The sequence below is a fragment of the Cydia splendana genome, chromosome 2 (assembly GCF_910591565.1).
Source record: "Cydia splendana chromosome 2, ilCydSple1.2, whole genome shotgun sequence".
Taxonomy (NCBI): Eukaryota; Metazoa; Arthropoda; class Insecta; order Lepidoptera; family Tortricidae; genus Cydia; species Cydia splendana.
In genome coordinates, this window is record NC_085961.1 from 22036606 (window position 1) to 22053107 (window position 16502).

The 16502-nt window shown below is 36.4% G+C and overlaps 2 protein-coding genes across 3 annotated transcripts in view; one reads left to right on the plus strand and one right to left on the minus strand.

Moving 5' to 3' along the window:
* LOC134805998 (autophagy-related protein 16-1) overlaps positions 1 to 16502 on the minus strand; it is a 271109-nt gene that overhangs the window by 129680 nt on the left and 124927 nt on the right. The window lies entirely within an intron of this gene.
* The window catches only part of LOC134805991 (uncharacterized), an 82986-nt gene continuing 80244 nt past the window's right edge, over positions 13761 to 16502 (plus strand). The window contains exon 1 of the mRNA XM_063779170.1: positions 13761 to 14213. The gene's annotated coding sequence lies outside the window, so the exon portion shown is untranslated. The remainder of the gene's footprint in view (positions 14214 to 16502) is intronic.

A 16502-nucleotide genomic window follows, 5' to 3' on the forward strand; every position in this document is an offset into this window, starting at 1 on the left:
TAGTAGCCTTATGTCAACAATATCATCAAATTCATCAATTACTTTTCTATTCAAATAAAAAATATGTCTTTCTCCACTCACACTTTTAGCACATAAAGTAGACACGATAACAAATAATAAATCTAGTGGCTATATTAGACTCAAATATTTAAGAATCATCGACTCTGTATCAGCCAGTTCTCGGTTTACCGGAGAAATTCAGTTGCACTCACATACGATTGCGATGTAAACTAGAGGCCACATAAGTGAGCAAATTTCCAGGCAGCCGGAACAGAGCGCTAACTAAATGCCGCGGCTAAGCACTGATATACGCTTTGCATATGGTAATTCAGTTTCATGCCTGCGCAAAACTATGGAAATGTCGCGCGAGTTTCTTACCCGCCCGTGTTAAAATTAATGAGAAGAAATTATACTCCAAGAAATCTAATTAAACCCAATAAACAACCTTGGTTAAAACCTACGGGCTTAATTTTCCACTCTAAAGCAATAGGTATGCCGTTAAATTGTTGAACTGCCAATTGGATGTATTATACCCTCGCTCGTCGTAAAGCTCGAAGCGTCTTCCTGTCGTTTATTGCGCAGTGCCTTCTATCTGAATAACTTTGAATCGCACGACTAAGGGTGATAGTGTTTATTATCTTTATAACAGTTTTTTTTGGAAAATCTAGAATAATATCGGTGTTAAGTAACTAAAATTTACTCAGATTTACTATTAACAAGATGAGTAGGTAGGTACTATGACTTTATGGGTGGGTACTTACGAGTATATTCGATTTACGGTGGTGGGTGGTGGTTTGTTGGTGCCAAAGGTTATCATAAGAAACAACATAAAAACAACATTGTTTTACGTACTCGTACCTCTAGATAAGTCTAGATTCTCTACTATATGAGACCAATGGATCACTGGATGTTTTCACAAAAAAGTAATTTAAGGGAAAAAGAAGGGATTGTATGTACCGAGCGACATACGTCAGTTTAGTGTAGTGCCGAGTCGGCGGACACGTGCACCAGCGGCCTCAATCGTGATGCGCATGCACACGAGATGAGGGAAAAGTGAAATTGATATGTGTTCACACTTAATTCGATTAAGGAAACTTTCAACAGGAGCTTGTCAACAAACATGAGTCACACAAGTTGAGATGGTTTGACCGGCTTTCACGTAAACGTACTTATTTATTCACTGAGTAAATTTACAAAGATTAGTCAAACATTGTCCGTAATAAGACTAATAAGTATACTGTTATAATTCCACAAATTTCGGTCTAACTGTTGTAGACATCTAAACCAGCTGAATTAAAATGATTATGAGAACCCAAGAACACAATTGGAAAGGATGACTAATGCGTTCATACAAATGTTAACATTTGGGACAAATATTCGTCATCATAACCGTAATGTTTGGGAATTTCCGTCAGAGATAATTTTATTAAATTAATGAATATTATCTATCATGGTAAATGTGGCAGTGAAACCTATATTTATAGTTTGTATATTTTGAAAAAAAAAATGTTTTGTTAAAGTTACGATTGGAATTGTTTCTAAACCATAAAGTAACTTTAAAATTATTTGTTTGTATACTGGAATTGAAAGATACTATCAGGGACCCGTTCGTTCATAAGCCATGTAGGTATCTTGAAAACACCATGACTGCTCAGCTACGTCAGTCTTTTGGCCAGTTATGTACAATATTTTTCGGAAGGTATTAAAGACACAAGGAACCTTATTCTCAGTAAGGTTTTAGTTCCACGTGGCATGTCACATATAAAGCTTATTTTATGAATTTATGACGATGTCTTATTGAGCTATCCGACTTTCGACATTCAACAATTTGTATTCAATGCTGCTGTCTAGAAGAGACAATGGTGCCGTGAAAATTGGCTTTAAAACGAGTTTTGTTCTCGTACGAACATTTACATTTAAACTAAATGTGACGTTCCACGGGAAAAGGTACCTTATGAGGGTTTCTAGTTTCGGAGATATGAAATGTTTTGTAAAGAGGTGAAAAAATGCTCAATTTTTTTTTATTGTGTGATCTGAAACCTTAATGCGTAACGTTTGTTTACCTGTTTTTATTTTTGTTATAAGTTAGTTATAAGCCTAGTAATGTCGTCTCAGAGTTTAGTAGAAAAGGTACCTTATGGAAAAAAGATTGAAAATTCCCAAAAAAACTAGTCAATACGGGAAAAGAAGTTTGGTAGAGAACTGTATTAGCATTCTGCAAAACTAATTTGATAATTTCAGTTCTGGTTGGGGCGCCTCGCAAATATTATAACCGTACATAGACCGACATCACAAATCCAAGTAGCCTGCTATTATACCAAAGTTACTCTCATCAAGTCTTTCTTAACTAGAATAATCTTCATTTGGTTTGGTCGCGTGCAGTAAATCAGCCATTGGTTTGCTGAAAAATGCCAATACCCGACGCATTACCTTATGGAATATCTGAGGTCATTGAACCTCAATGCCGCTTATCTTCAATAGCAACCGAAATATATTATTGATAAGAAATAGACGATTTATACCATCTTAACCCCAAAATATTATTAGTTTATCCTAACTGTTCCATCATCATCATGCCTCATCATGTAACTTAATCACAAGGTACCTTTTCATTACATACAAATTATTGGACTTTTTAAGATTATTATGACGAAGAACTAATTAAATTTGGGGCAGTTTAATGTAAATTAATATTTTCTATTCATAAAAGATAAACTGTAATATGATTGATATTTTGTAGTGATGTATTATTAGATTTATTTCCATAAGGTACCTTTTCGTAAATGTATGGAGCAAATACTGTTATTGTTATGTAAGTTTAAAGTGGCATAAGGGGTTAAATATAGTATTTAGTTGGGGTTTTAGGATTTATTTCATTTGAATGACAGAATTTCTTCCATATGTGCTCAGAAAAATTGATTGTGTGTCACATTAAAAGTAAAAATATTCAATTTTGTGATTTTATATGAAAAAGTCAGAAAATATATTTTCACCTCTAAATCGGTATTGTTTTTTGCTTAAACTGTCTGTCAGTGTCGTTTTCTAATAGATAAAATTTAAATCTTGAGAGCTCATTGCAATCAATCGTGAAAATGAAATAAAACTTTATTTTCAAGAGATTGGTTAGTATACACATAAATCAGTCGATATCAAAAGTTTATATTTCCATTACAGAACAAGTCGCAATATTTTTTTAATCTCAGATATATAAGGTATTATTATTTGTACTCAACTATGTAACTTACTTCAGGAACATAGTTTTTTAGGCGGCTAAACTTAAAACTTCTCTATCGTAAAGTTGCTCATTTCACAACATTATTTTCAAAAAATCATATCTCTGTAACTACGCAACCTAGAAGGTTGATCTTTTGTGTTATCGATAGCTTATTTATTGTAGATTACTGGGGTATGCATAACTCCATACCCGCCATAAGGTACCTTTGACCGTGGGACGTCACAAATAGGATCCTATTTTTAAAATTTCGCATATAAGTCATCTAAAGTTTTCAAAAATAATATTGTATAGGTACATATACACAACTGAATCTTGTAAAAATGGGAAAGTGTAGTGTGGGCACGATGCAAACTCTTGTTCAAATCATGTCTAGCATGTTTAGTCCATTCGCTACGCTCCTCCTAATTGCAGGCTATACACCGCTGATCGGGCTCCTGGCTCGGAAGCCTCTCCGCTCAATAAAGAAACCCAATAGGTAACCCTGTAATCTGTAAATATGTCGAAATTTAAGGGGCAATAAAAAAATCATGTCAGCATCGTAAAATATATTGTTTGACGTTAATAAGATACTGTAAATCTCAACAGTGGACTGTTAAAACTATTATTTGTCAGTCAACGTAACGGGTTTTTCTACTCAAAAAACGGGCAACAGGTTGATAATGATAAGTATTTTTATAAAGTTAACCAACAGCAATTAAGCTTCATCTTAGAAATATATCATATTTTATAATAAAACGAAGCGAACTAAATTTACTTCGTAGATTGCTTTGAAAGAACGTGAACGACTTTATATTTTACTGCGTAAGTGCTCTAAACGATATCTTGTAATAACTACATAAGTACGAGCAGCGTCAAAAGAAGTATTATTCTATCATTTTATGATGTAAGTACTACATTGAACGCGTCGATAAAAAGTTGGATGGGCTTATAAAATACATGGGTTACGTGAAGATAACTCAAGGCGTGTTCAATTTAGAAACTAATCTGACTTATCGAGAACCACATGAAAAACTGACCAGAGCAAAATTGCTTTATCTACACATGTATAAAAAGTGGCGTAAAAATGTATTGAAAGGGCGCTGAACTCTATGACCACCCCTACCAAATTTATTTTACAACATTCCGTTATTTCCTGTAATTTATTTCAAATTGAACGGGATACCTACTTAACGTCACGGCTTTAACTCGTATCTTTAATTTTACTGTGGGAATGCAAATGTTGGCTTGAGTGACATTACTTTGGCCGCCGTGCAAATTTCCGTTCGCGAGAATTTTAATTGATTTCGCCTTTGCGTTGAAATGGCAGACGCGACCACAGATTCCTTGTGATTTTAATTACCTCGGGATCCACTGGTTTATAGAGGTGTGTGATGTTAGGGTACACGCTAAAAGGGCCGTGAATTATTCCAGCTTAGCGAAATATTTCACAACATAATGTTGAATGGGGTGTCAATCGATATATTTTTTATAGTTCGGGTGATATAGACTACCTATATTTTTCTACGAGTAAGAAGTGCTATGCATATACGTCCGAAAAAACTGTGATTGGGTATAAAACAAATGTTTTATTCGTACTTGATTAATTTACTTTTAAGTACAGTCAAGGTTACCGCTTGGAAAATGCATAAGTAAGTAGTAGGTACTTATCGTTGACACTGACTATACATTTTCGTAGGCGCTTCGGCGCGGAATATTGCATACAATTGCATACACCTTTTTATAGCAGATAAATACAAAGCAATTAGATGCAATGAACGCAGGTAGGCATACGATGGGTTTACGGAAAAATTATTTCATACTTAACTACTCCTAATCACAACCTTAAAGAAATTAGCGCGCAGAATAAAATAGCTACCTACGGGCGGGGCAATGTTACACGCCAAACAATGTTACACAGTGTATCAGTTACCCATAGTCGGAGTTTTCCACGGCTACTGACTACTACTCTTAGGGGTGGCGAGGAAATTTATTTTCCACATCAGACGTAGGGTTCTCACCAGTAATGTAAAAAAAAATATTTGCATTATACAGGAAAAAATTTGGTCACAGTCACAGCCACTAAATGCAAAAAACAAGACAAAAAATCATATAAACTGTTTCATCATTATAATATTAGTAAAAAAAAAGGAGTAGCTATTTAATTTAAAGCAATTGATAAAAAAGTAACATAGTTAGATCTTATAATATTAATTAGATTTGGTTGCTTTACGGTCGATACAATCTACATTTTGTTATCAAATCTTAATTTATCTTGACCGTAAGCGAGACCAACAACACCAACAATACCAAGATGTTTGAAGTTCCATGGTTTAATGTTTTGTTTCGTGATGACTAAATGTTTAATTGTTTATGACTTGTGTTTTTCAGAAATGTTTTGTAAAGTACCTACATATTAAATTTTACAGTAGTACAGGTTAAACTCTTTCCTATGACAAAATGCACAGTTTATGGTTTAATTAAATCTTTAAAAAAAGAGATATTTCAGGCTTAATTTATACACTCGACTAAAATATACAGGGTGGAAAGGCACGACGATCCTTTCCGGAAATGGGAGATAGTTTAGCCTAAGCTCTATATTTTCTCCATAGAAACTATGTTAATATGGGCAACCGTTTCTAAATTATGACCTTTTAAACATCCACGCAAAAAACTACTTTGTTCTAACCCTAACAGGTGACAGGGTCAATGAACTTACTTGTAAACAATCAGTATTCGACAGGAAATTATGCTAATTTGTTGCCATCTAACCATTTTTAGGTCTGCTTACAGCACGGTAAGAATCATTGCAGGATTTTCGCTTTCTTAGTGGTTCCACTTGTTCAATACTTGAATGAAATAGTTATGTTATTCCTTAATATTAATAATACTAACCACAACATTGTTTACAACGACAGTTCAAATGGTGACATTGACAACCACTCAAAAGTACGCAATCGTCTTATAAATATCTCTGGTTTCCTTGACTGATAAAAAGGTTTTAGTTTCTTAACACGTTTCACAAAATTATTTTCGAATAATTGGAAACTATTTAAAATAATAAAAAATTACATGTAGGTTGTGTTAGTTGCACCAAATGAACTTGCAAAAATGAAATACTAAGAATAAATCAAGAATAAATACTTCTTCAATACCAAACTAACAAACCTTCTTGCGTGGTAGGAAATAGACAAGACGTCTGATGTTTGAAATTAAATTTTCATTGAACTATACTTATTGAATGTCATATTCTTCAAATAAAAATGTTAGATGCTCGTGGCTATTTAAATTTGTGGGGCTGTGTAAAAGATATGGTGTACCAAACCAAACGGAATGTGAAACTGCGGACGAAATGAGACAAAGGCTAATTGGTGCTTTCTGCGGAGGATAAATGACGAAGAGCATACACTATATCGCATGTGCATCGACATACTCGGGTACGGGCTGCGGCGGCGTTGTAATACACGGAGGTACATTTGAACACCGTATGTGAAAAGAAGATAGTATTAAATATTGGAAAAAAGTAATTATCTAAGAAAGTAATAAAATTGTTTGTAATATTTTTGCATGCATTTGATTTATTTGACATTTATGCGTCATTCATACATCATTGCGATACTGTCAACGATCGGAAAAAAGTGTAAAGTCCCGAGCTTTCCCGACGGAGATCCTTAATCTAGCCGTCATGTGCACATGCTATAGGGTTATCACCACAGTTAAAAAGTAGTATTTTTGCAATTTTTATTTTTTACTCAATTAACGATTCTTACCATTACCAATAGTCTCTGTATCACTTAAACGACCTAATACTTCCGGGAAGGATCGTCGTGCCTTTCCACCCTGTATATTATACTATATTAAAAATAAATTTTATGCCTTTATACAATTAAAACGAAGACGTGAAGACGTTATAGAATTGTATACCATACGAATGCCAATGATGTCACTTAACATCTACTGTTCTATAATTAGTATTTTTATTTAAAACTATTAAACCAAATGTAGCCTTCTTTCATTATGAATGTAGAAATTAAACCGCAGATCATATGGGATAGGTAGGTATATACACTATCTTAGTTACCAATATTTTTATGTAAGTACAAAGTAATTCTGTCTTGAACGTGGTCCGTGGCAGACCACCAAGATTTTGATAAAAAGTGGTATTATTAGTCCCTTACCTTGAAACGATGATTTGTGAACCCATTATCCGACCCAGGAAGATATTTCCCTGGTTCATTGAAAGTGTAGAAAAAATTGTTCACATCATGATATTCATGATTAATATTCCAAGACGGACCAGCTATAATTGGACTCGAGCGTGTGAAAAGAGACGTCATCAAGGAAAACAGCGCTTAGCGGCGAAGAAAAAGAAAATGATTCTATCGTACGAACGATATATAGGTAGTAAAGCATAATGCAATGCAAGTGGGTGTGGCCTATAAATAATGGCAACTCCTGGGCGATGATTTCTAACGCCGGCATTACGAATATAAATATAATTCAAAATGCTTTACTGATTCAGTGGTTATACATAGTGCGATAGGTACATGAATTCTATTCTGGCATTTATTTATCGCCGATTTATATAATCATAGATGCCAAGATAAGGCTACTCGTATATTTCACTGTGCACGGTCTATAAAATGTGTAATTTGAACACAATCACACGCTAATATTCCTTCTTTTGACGCTTTGCATAGCCGCCAGTCTCCGCGCGGCTGTGCTGTTTGTGCCGACCACAACTGCGCTTCATGTGTATTTAAAGTAGATAGCCTCGGTCACCACGGGCTCGCCTGCTCTTCGGGTGCCGGCCGCCTGTCTCGCCATTCCGCCCTCAATGACATCCTGAGGAGGGCGCTCGTCAGTGCCGGCGTTCCCGCCGCTCTGGAGCCCCAAATAGTGCGGAACGACGGTAAGCGCCCTGACGGGATGTCATTGATTCCCTGGAAGATGGGTCGTGCGTTGGTATGGGACGCCACTTGCGCTGACACGCTAGCTGCGTCCTACGTCCCATCGACCAGCAGGCGTGCTGGCGCGGCGGCGGACACTCGGGAGCGTCAAAAGGTAGCGAAATACAGCTGTCTCGGCGCTCAATACGAATTCGTCGCATTTGATGGCGTCGAGACGCTTGGTTCGTGGGGCAGAGGCGCACAGATGCACCACAAGGCGCTCGGCAAACGGTTGAGGGAGGCAACGGGCGACCCCCGCGCGGGCAGCTTTCTCGCGCAGAGAATTTCAATCGCAATCCAGCGCGGGAACGCTGCCTGCGTGTTGGGCACCCTCCCGACCCGAGGGCACAAAATTTTGATAGGTATTTTAAATTTTTAGTTTTAGTTATTTTAATTGTAGTTAGTTTTAGTTTTATATTCCTGTTTGTCTTTTAGTAATTTATATTAATCTTTCTTCATTATTAAATTATTGATTCTACTTTGTTTTTAACATACATATTTTTTCTCAAACATGCAATGAAATATTGATGTTATGTTCCTTATAATAGGCTGCGAAGTATGACGTTTCAGGTGCGGCTAGGACAAAAGGTCGTTAATGGCATTTCATACACATCTTGCAGGCCTAGGCCGGCAAAGTCCTCTTTTTTAATTTTCATTTCAGAGATATTTGTAACACAGCATCGTGGCATTCACCCATAAAAAAAACTAGAGGCAGTATTTGCTTTATGGTTCGTAATGACACTCTGCCACTACGCCTATAAAAAAAAAACAAAAAACAATGTTTGCTATAATTTGCAGTTTTATTTGTATAAAATCAACATGAACTTAATAAATAATACATTCAATAATTTTATAATTTTAAATTATAAATTTAACTACACAAATAAAAACATTTAAAATATTTCATCTAAACGTTAGCGGTAAAAAGGTCTACTCAAACACGCGTAGTTATATTTTTTAAATTGTTATGGAGGTAAAGTTGAAAAATATTCATTCTGTTTTATTGGATTTATGGTGCGTTGTTGATTTTTTGACTTTAATATGAGTTCCGACGAAATAATGAAATTAATATTAATTGTAATCGTAGGTGTTGGAATTGGCAGCGTAAGCAGAATTCATTTTAATAACTTGCTGCCTCTGCCGCTAAGTCAAAGACAAAGTATGTATATGGTTGCTTATGGCAATTTTATTATTTGAGAAACTAAGAAAAATGGCTTACAGTTTATTAGAAACAGTTTTATGGCATATTTTAAATGAATGTAACTACAAACTCGTCAACACTGTGGAAATTATACTTATTTACTCCATGCATAAAGCAACGATGTATGTGAAACATGATATCAACATGAAAGACTATGTAAACTTATGTGACGAAAACGACAGTCAGACGGATACAAGGCGAAAAAAATCAAAGATACATGAAAATATACGGGTAGTAAAAATATACGACTCGTGTAAAACATACGCGTGATAATGATATAGGTACGTGTTGGTTATATTTTGGGTGTAGTTTACTTTTAGTTTTTTCTATAAATAAAACTTGGGTTTCATGGATTTTTTATTTTATTTATTTCATTGCATGTTATATGTCTTCGGCCGGCAACCCCTTTCGTCCCGGCCTCTGTAGTAATGTACTAATATTAATAACCAGTACAAAGTTACTTAATTTATGCATTTCTGTGTTTGCTAGAAGCACCTAAACTTATTGATGATTGACGAACCGTATGCTATTTTAATTTTATTTTAGAGGCATTATTAAAATTGCGAGGCGACATTAACTACAATTAAGTACCTTTAAGAGCTAAAGATACTCGTTAAGTTACACAAGAATGCGCGTATTACGGTGTTAAGTACCAAACGGAAGCTTGTCAACGTCGCCGGTCAATTAATGACTGTAAGGTGTGAACACTCACTCAATAAAGCGGTAAAAGCGAGTAAGTCGAGTAATTAGATACATAAATAATTGTTTTAAATTAAAAACATAACTAAGGAAAGTTTCTAAGAAACATTCCTTTTCCTTTCCTTTATGTGTAAGGAAATCTGGTAACAAAACAGGAAAGTTTTATAACAACTTTCTGGGACATTTTGGGAAATATGGTGGAAGTTGTTCAGCTTCATGTACTTTACCAGCATACCAATTTTTATAGAAATATAAGATGTGATCGAAATGTACAAACTTTTTGAGAATTGCTCAACTATCCTCCCCCTGTGGGCATCGGAACGTAAGTATGTAACTGCTGGCACCAATGCCCGCTGTATCTCAAAAAGCTGCCAGCTCTGCGGTCTCTTATATCATATACTGGCTTCTTCGAGACCTCCTTGATGAGGTCTGGGAACTGAGACCCCAAAGGCGGAGATTATAGACGCCAAAAGGTACGAAGTCGTATTCTAGCCCGAGACCACTATACTGTATACTAAGCCCTGATCAGTCTTGTAGTAGCTGCAGTTAGTAATCACTGTATTGTACACAACACAGGTTCACATTGAATTCACACACGTGTGTACACATTCATTCGCTTCTGCAAATAATATGCATTTTATGTAATTAGGGGAAATGTAATGTTATGTTATTATCGAACTGATCTTCTGATTGAAATTAATGTCAACAAGAAACAAAGCAATCTCAAATTATGTCTGAAGGCAGGATTCCTCTAGTGTGCGGCACTGTGCGGCACAAGCATATTCAGTACAAAAATGCAAGTGCTCGATCAAACCAATTTTCCGTGGAAGTTTGCATGGTAATGTACATCATATATTTTTTTTACTTTTATCATTCTCTTATTTTAGAAGTTACAGGGGGGGGGGACACATTTTACCACTTTGGAAGTGTCTCTCGCGCAAACTATTCAGTTTAGAAAAAAACGATATTAGAAACCTCAATATCATTTTTGAAGACCTATCCATGGATACCCCACACGTATGGGTTTGAAGAAAAAAAAAATTTTTTTGAGTTTCAGTTCTATGTATTGTAACCCCCAAAATTTATTGTTTTTTTTCTACTTTTGTGTGAAAATCTTAATGCGGTTCACAGAATACATCTACTTACCAAGTTTCAACAATATAGTTCTTATAGTTTCGGAAAAAATAATGGCTGTGACATACGGACGGACAGACAGACAGACAGACAGACAGACAGACATGACGAATCCATAAGGGTTCCGTTTTTTGCCATTTGGCTACGGAACCCTAACAAACGATAAAGCCTGAAAGAAATCTAGTTTAACTCATTTTAAACTGAACTCATTTTAAATCTTTTGAAATTAATCTTTTGTAAACTACTTTCATTATTCATTTTGACAAACATCAGTGCTGGCCAAGCGGTTCATAACAAGGGTCAACTGAGTAGGCGGTTGTTTGGACGCTGGGGCTATCAAGATACAGCAATCCCACACACGAGTAGCCGCTGTTGATATCTTCATATCCTTTTACTGCTGATTCCTGACTGAAGTTCCGCTAAACGGGTAGGTGAGACTCCGTACCTTTACAATAGTTGTGATTGCGGTTGGTTGCGAAGATCATAAAGAGCTTCTAATGCCATGACATAATAGGCACACACGTACGATGGGAAACATACAAATCTTGTTGGATGATCTTGGGAACATTCCTGTACGATACAATCAATTGACGGCGAAGATCATTCATAATTACACTAATGAGGTAGCTTCATTGCGACAATGAATGCGTCTACGTCACGACACGGTAAAGGCCAATTTAACCATCCATCAACACATCTCTGGGCAAATGAAAGTTTGTAACGTATCTTGTTTTGTACAGTGTTTTTTTTCTTTTACTCATTTGTACTATCGATAGGTATTCGTGGGAAGAATATACATTATCAACTGATGGCTGTAATTTTTAAATTATTGCCTAATTGCTATTGCTGAGATAAATTTATCATTGGTTTATTAATAAATTAGGTAGTAAAACATTACAAATACCGATTTGGCTATGTAATCGATTAAATGTTACATATTTTAATAATAAGATGCTTATGGGCTGTGAAAGTAAAGACACAGTCGTTTCTTTGTAACCAAACTAGCCAAAGGCCCGGTAAGAAGAAATTGTCGACGGTTCAATTGTCTCGTTTGAAAGTGAAAAGCTATACTAGACATATACATGTTGTGCCGAATGGGCACTGAACTGCAAAATGTTTAAATGTTATTCAACTTAAATAAGAGACGTTAACGATGTCTACTGTCGTTTTTGTGAAGTGAGAATGCCATTACCTGCATAGTTTATGTTGGGTAGGTATTGTGTTTAAAAGAGGTTGAATTGTTAATAACCTAATTAATTGGTAATGGGAGTTTTAGTATCTTAATGTGTGAAGTTGGTGATGAACAATAGAGACATATTAATTAGCAGCTTTGAGTGTCGGTAGGTCGCAGGGCGCGGTGGTCGGCGCGTGAGTGAGAGCGCCGCCGGCGCCGGGCGATAGCGAATGATCGTTCGTACAGTTTATTCTCTTAAGTTAAGAGTCTTTTTAACATAACAAAAGCTGTTTTATCTATCGAGCCGAAAACTTTATTCAAAAAGTTAACTAACTTCTTGATTTTAGTTATGAGTTAACTGGCCCTTTTACACTGTTACGGCGATATTGACATGAAATATGAAACACTGAATTACCATATTATGTTAGTTGAAATGGAAACAGGTCACGGTTAAAGGAAGCAGTCTGCAACGACCGTAAAGGGATAAAATTATAAAACACATGTATAGATCGGAATATGAGAAGGAGTTGGCCACTAAAGAGATATTAATCTCGACTGCGTAGAAGACGATATGGAAAGAAATGACTTCCTAAAGTGACGAAATAACAAGCGATATGCATGTGACAATAAAAAAGGGATGCAGTCTTCCTCATAAGTAATACATTTGTGTGCTGCTAATGTCCCAATTCCGGTTCAATTAAGATCTTTAAAATAAATAAATAAATATTGGGGACATCTTACACACATCAACCTAGCCCCAAACTAAGCATAGCTTGTACTATGGGTGCTAGGCGACGATATACATACTTATATACTTAGAAAACACCCATGACTCAGGAACAAATATTAGTGTTCATCACACAAATAAATGCCCTTACTGGGATTCGAACCCAGGACCATCGGCTTAGCAGGCAGGGTCACTACCCACTAGGCCAGACCGGTCGTCGAAGTCGTCTTTATTTCGAGTTAAATTTTGAGTCATCATCTTCGTCGCGTTATCTCGACCTTTGCCACGGCGCATGGGAGCCTGGGGTCCGCTTGGCAACTAATCCCGAGAATTGGCACAGGCACTAGTTTTTACGAAAGCGAGTGCTATCTGACCTTCCAACCCAAAGGGTTAACTAGACCTTATTGGGATTAGTCCGCTTTCCTCACGATGTTTTCCTTCACCGAAAAGCGACTGGTAAATATCAAATGATATTTCGTACATAAGTTCCGAAAAGTTCATTGGTACGAGCCGGGGTTTGAATCCTTGATCTCCGGATTGAAAGTCGCATGCTCTTACTCTCTGCCACCAGCGCTCGCGTCCAGCTAAAGTGACAATTTCGAGCGGAGTGGAAAAATGTTATGAATCTTTTCCAATATTATGTAAAATATTACATTATATGACAACAGCTAGACCGGAATCACTGATGTCATATCGCATAATTACACCTAAGTTCATCCCTTAAGGCTTAAGTAAAGGCTAGGAGTATCGGCGCGCGGCGGCGGCCGCGAGGGCCGCGAGCGCCGCGAATAGGCTTTGCGCGTCGCGAGCGCCGTCCGCCGTCCAGCCATCTCTCCCTTTCTCTCGCCCCTATACCCCTCTCTCTCCGTCCTTCGGCGCTATGTTCCTCTTCTTCTTGCAAGGTTAAGGTTACGTCAGACGTGTTATGTTATAACCGTTGAGGCGCGCTGAAGCAAGTTCAGTGTCTCGCCGAGACTGGCCGCGACACGAGCCTGTCTCCCTCGTGTTAGGACTGTGAACGAACGCTGTGATACACAACCAGTGACAAAGTTCATGAACCGGGTGTTTTGTTTGAACTCTCTCGTGACCCATCTGACGTATTCTTTCGGTGCATTTCGGTACGTACTGAAAACTTTGAAATTATATTTTATGAGTATTTAAATAAGATTTTTCTAAAGATTGCGGCAACTTAAGGACATACAGGCGCGTCCTGGTCAACAAACTGGTCTGTAAATATTTTATGGCCGGCTATTGCCGCGGCCAAGGACATTAGTACTTAAGTCTTGTGATAATTAGTCTTATCTCGTACGGAGTGAAAGCTGGAAGGAACGAGCGATTTCAAGCTCTAAAAGCTACAAGCATGAAGGCGAGAGTTACTTAGAATATTAGAGATAAGGAAGAAGCTTCTTCACGGATATGTCGGATATAGAAATCTTGCTAAAGAGATGAAATCATATTTAATGAAATAAAATCAAGAAATCACATTAGTAATGCATAACATAACTGTACTGTAAATATGAGTATTATTAAAAATACTTACGTCTAGTATGATACCCAGAATGGTATCGGCCGGTGTCACAAAATAATAAATAAATAATAATACATCAATATAAATGCAATTTTATGGTTACGCATTCAACAAAGATAATTAAATACAAAATAACCAATTATGATTATCACATCAAATTTATGACATAAAAACGTAGAGTCGACGGTTCGATACCGTTAGGGTTGGCTCAGGGAAGTTTTTGCAGCGCTCGTCTTCAATCATGTAGCGATAAGCTCGGTTGCGCATACTGCAAAAATGGCACTGTGCTATATTTAGCGCTTATTACTATGGGAAAATAATTTCTTTTTTGTAATGATAAAACAATATTGGTGGGGAATCATATTTTGACAAACATGTTTATTAATGAATGGAGCAGCAAAACGTGTAGCAAGTAGTTTGAGCGCTACGCGGCAACAAAAGACATCAACGGGATCGCACGCGCACTTGCGGAGTGCGGATTAGATTCCACAAATGTATATAATTGATTGTTAAACGATAGGAATTTTATTATTTAATGATGTAATATCAAGAAACTATTGAATTAGCTGCATTTTTTCCTAATAGTGTATCAAAAGACAAAGACTCATTTGAAATCGTCGAGAAATAAAATCTATAAATAACTTTAACCAGCAACAAAAATAAAGGGAGATTATTTATTCGTTTGTGATTTTCTCATGACAATACACAATTAAGGTACATTTCTGGGGAGCCTTAGCTCAGGGTTTGTAGGCTACAATTTCGCTTGGAACAATTGGTAGCGGCGCAAAAGTATAACGAACGATCTTCGGTGCACGATCAGGGCCGAGGGTCAGCACTAGTACTATAATGGTATCGCACAACGACCGCCTTAATGGTCAATTAACTGAAATATTGAAGAAAAGTATATTTACGCTTATTGAGATGTTGGGCTCTGTCAGTGAGGATTCTGTGGGAATCGCGGGGGACTAGCAGTGATTTATCAGCGGAGTTGCGTTAACCGTTTTAGAAGTGATTAATGTGATTATATGTATAAATCGTACTTAGTAAATGTAGACTTGTAATATTATACGGCTGTGGTATTTTTTTCGCAAAAGCGAATCGCCTACCAAAATTAATTCATACTTACGAGTAAAAAATAATTGAACAAGAAAGAGTATGGGATGACAATTAGTAACTTGTATCCAAACAGACCAGTAAGGCAGTGGTATTTATGGCAGCTTAAATGGCACATTAAAACTTTTATGCAAATAGGTAGGTACGTAGGTAGTTAGAAGAAGAAGTTGTACCTACGTAGTTTACTCGATTGGCGCCATCGTACTAGAAGGCCATAAAATCACACGTAAAGTGGATAACACACAAATAACATAAAATAGGTAATAAAACTCGGGGAACAAGGTTTAGTGCTCAAAATATAATAAAGCGTGAATTAAACGAATGAGCCAACTACTGGTTTCAAAGCGCTCGACATGCGGGTTCCGCAAGACCCCATTGCGGTTTTGCAGGTCGCTTAATTGAGTTCATTCACGTCACTTGTGGTTCTTCAAAATATTTTTAGGTAAAATAAATTCTTAAGCTTGTTATAGTTGGTTCTATAATTACTGTTAGTGATTTCTATATACTTATCTATAGTATATTCTGTTTGAATTTTAATGTTAAAAAGAAACCACGCGACTTGGTCGTTCAACCAGAGGTACATAATTCTGTATAAATAAAATAATATTATTGCTTAAATGGGCTGTCACTGTTTTAATTATTTTAAGATCCGAATGGAATATACTAGTTTAATTTAATTAATAAAACAAGTATAAAGTAATAAAACAATTTTCAAGAAAAATAACCAGTGATGTTTGACCCCAATGCGTCACAGATTATAATTAAG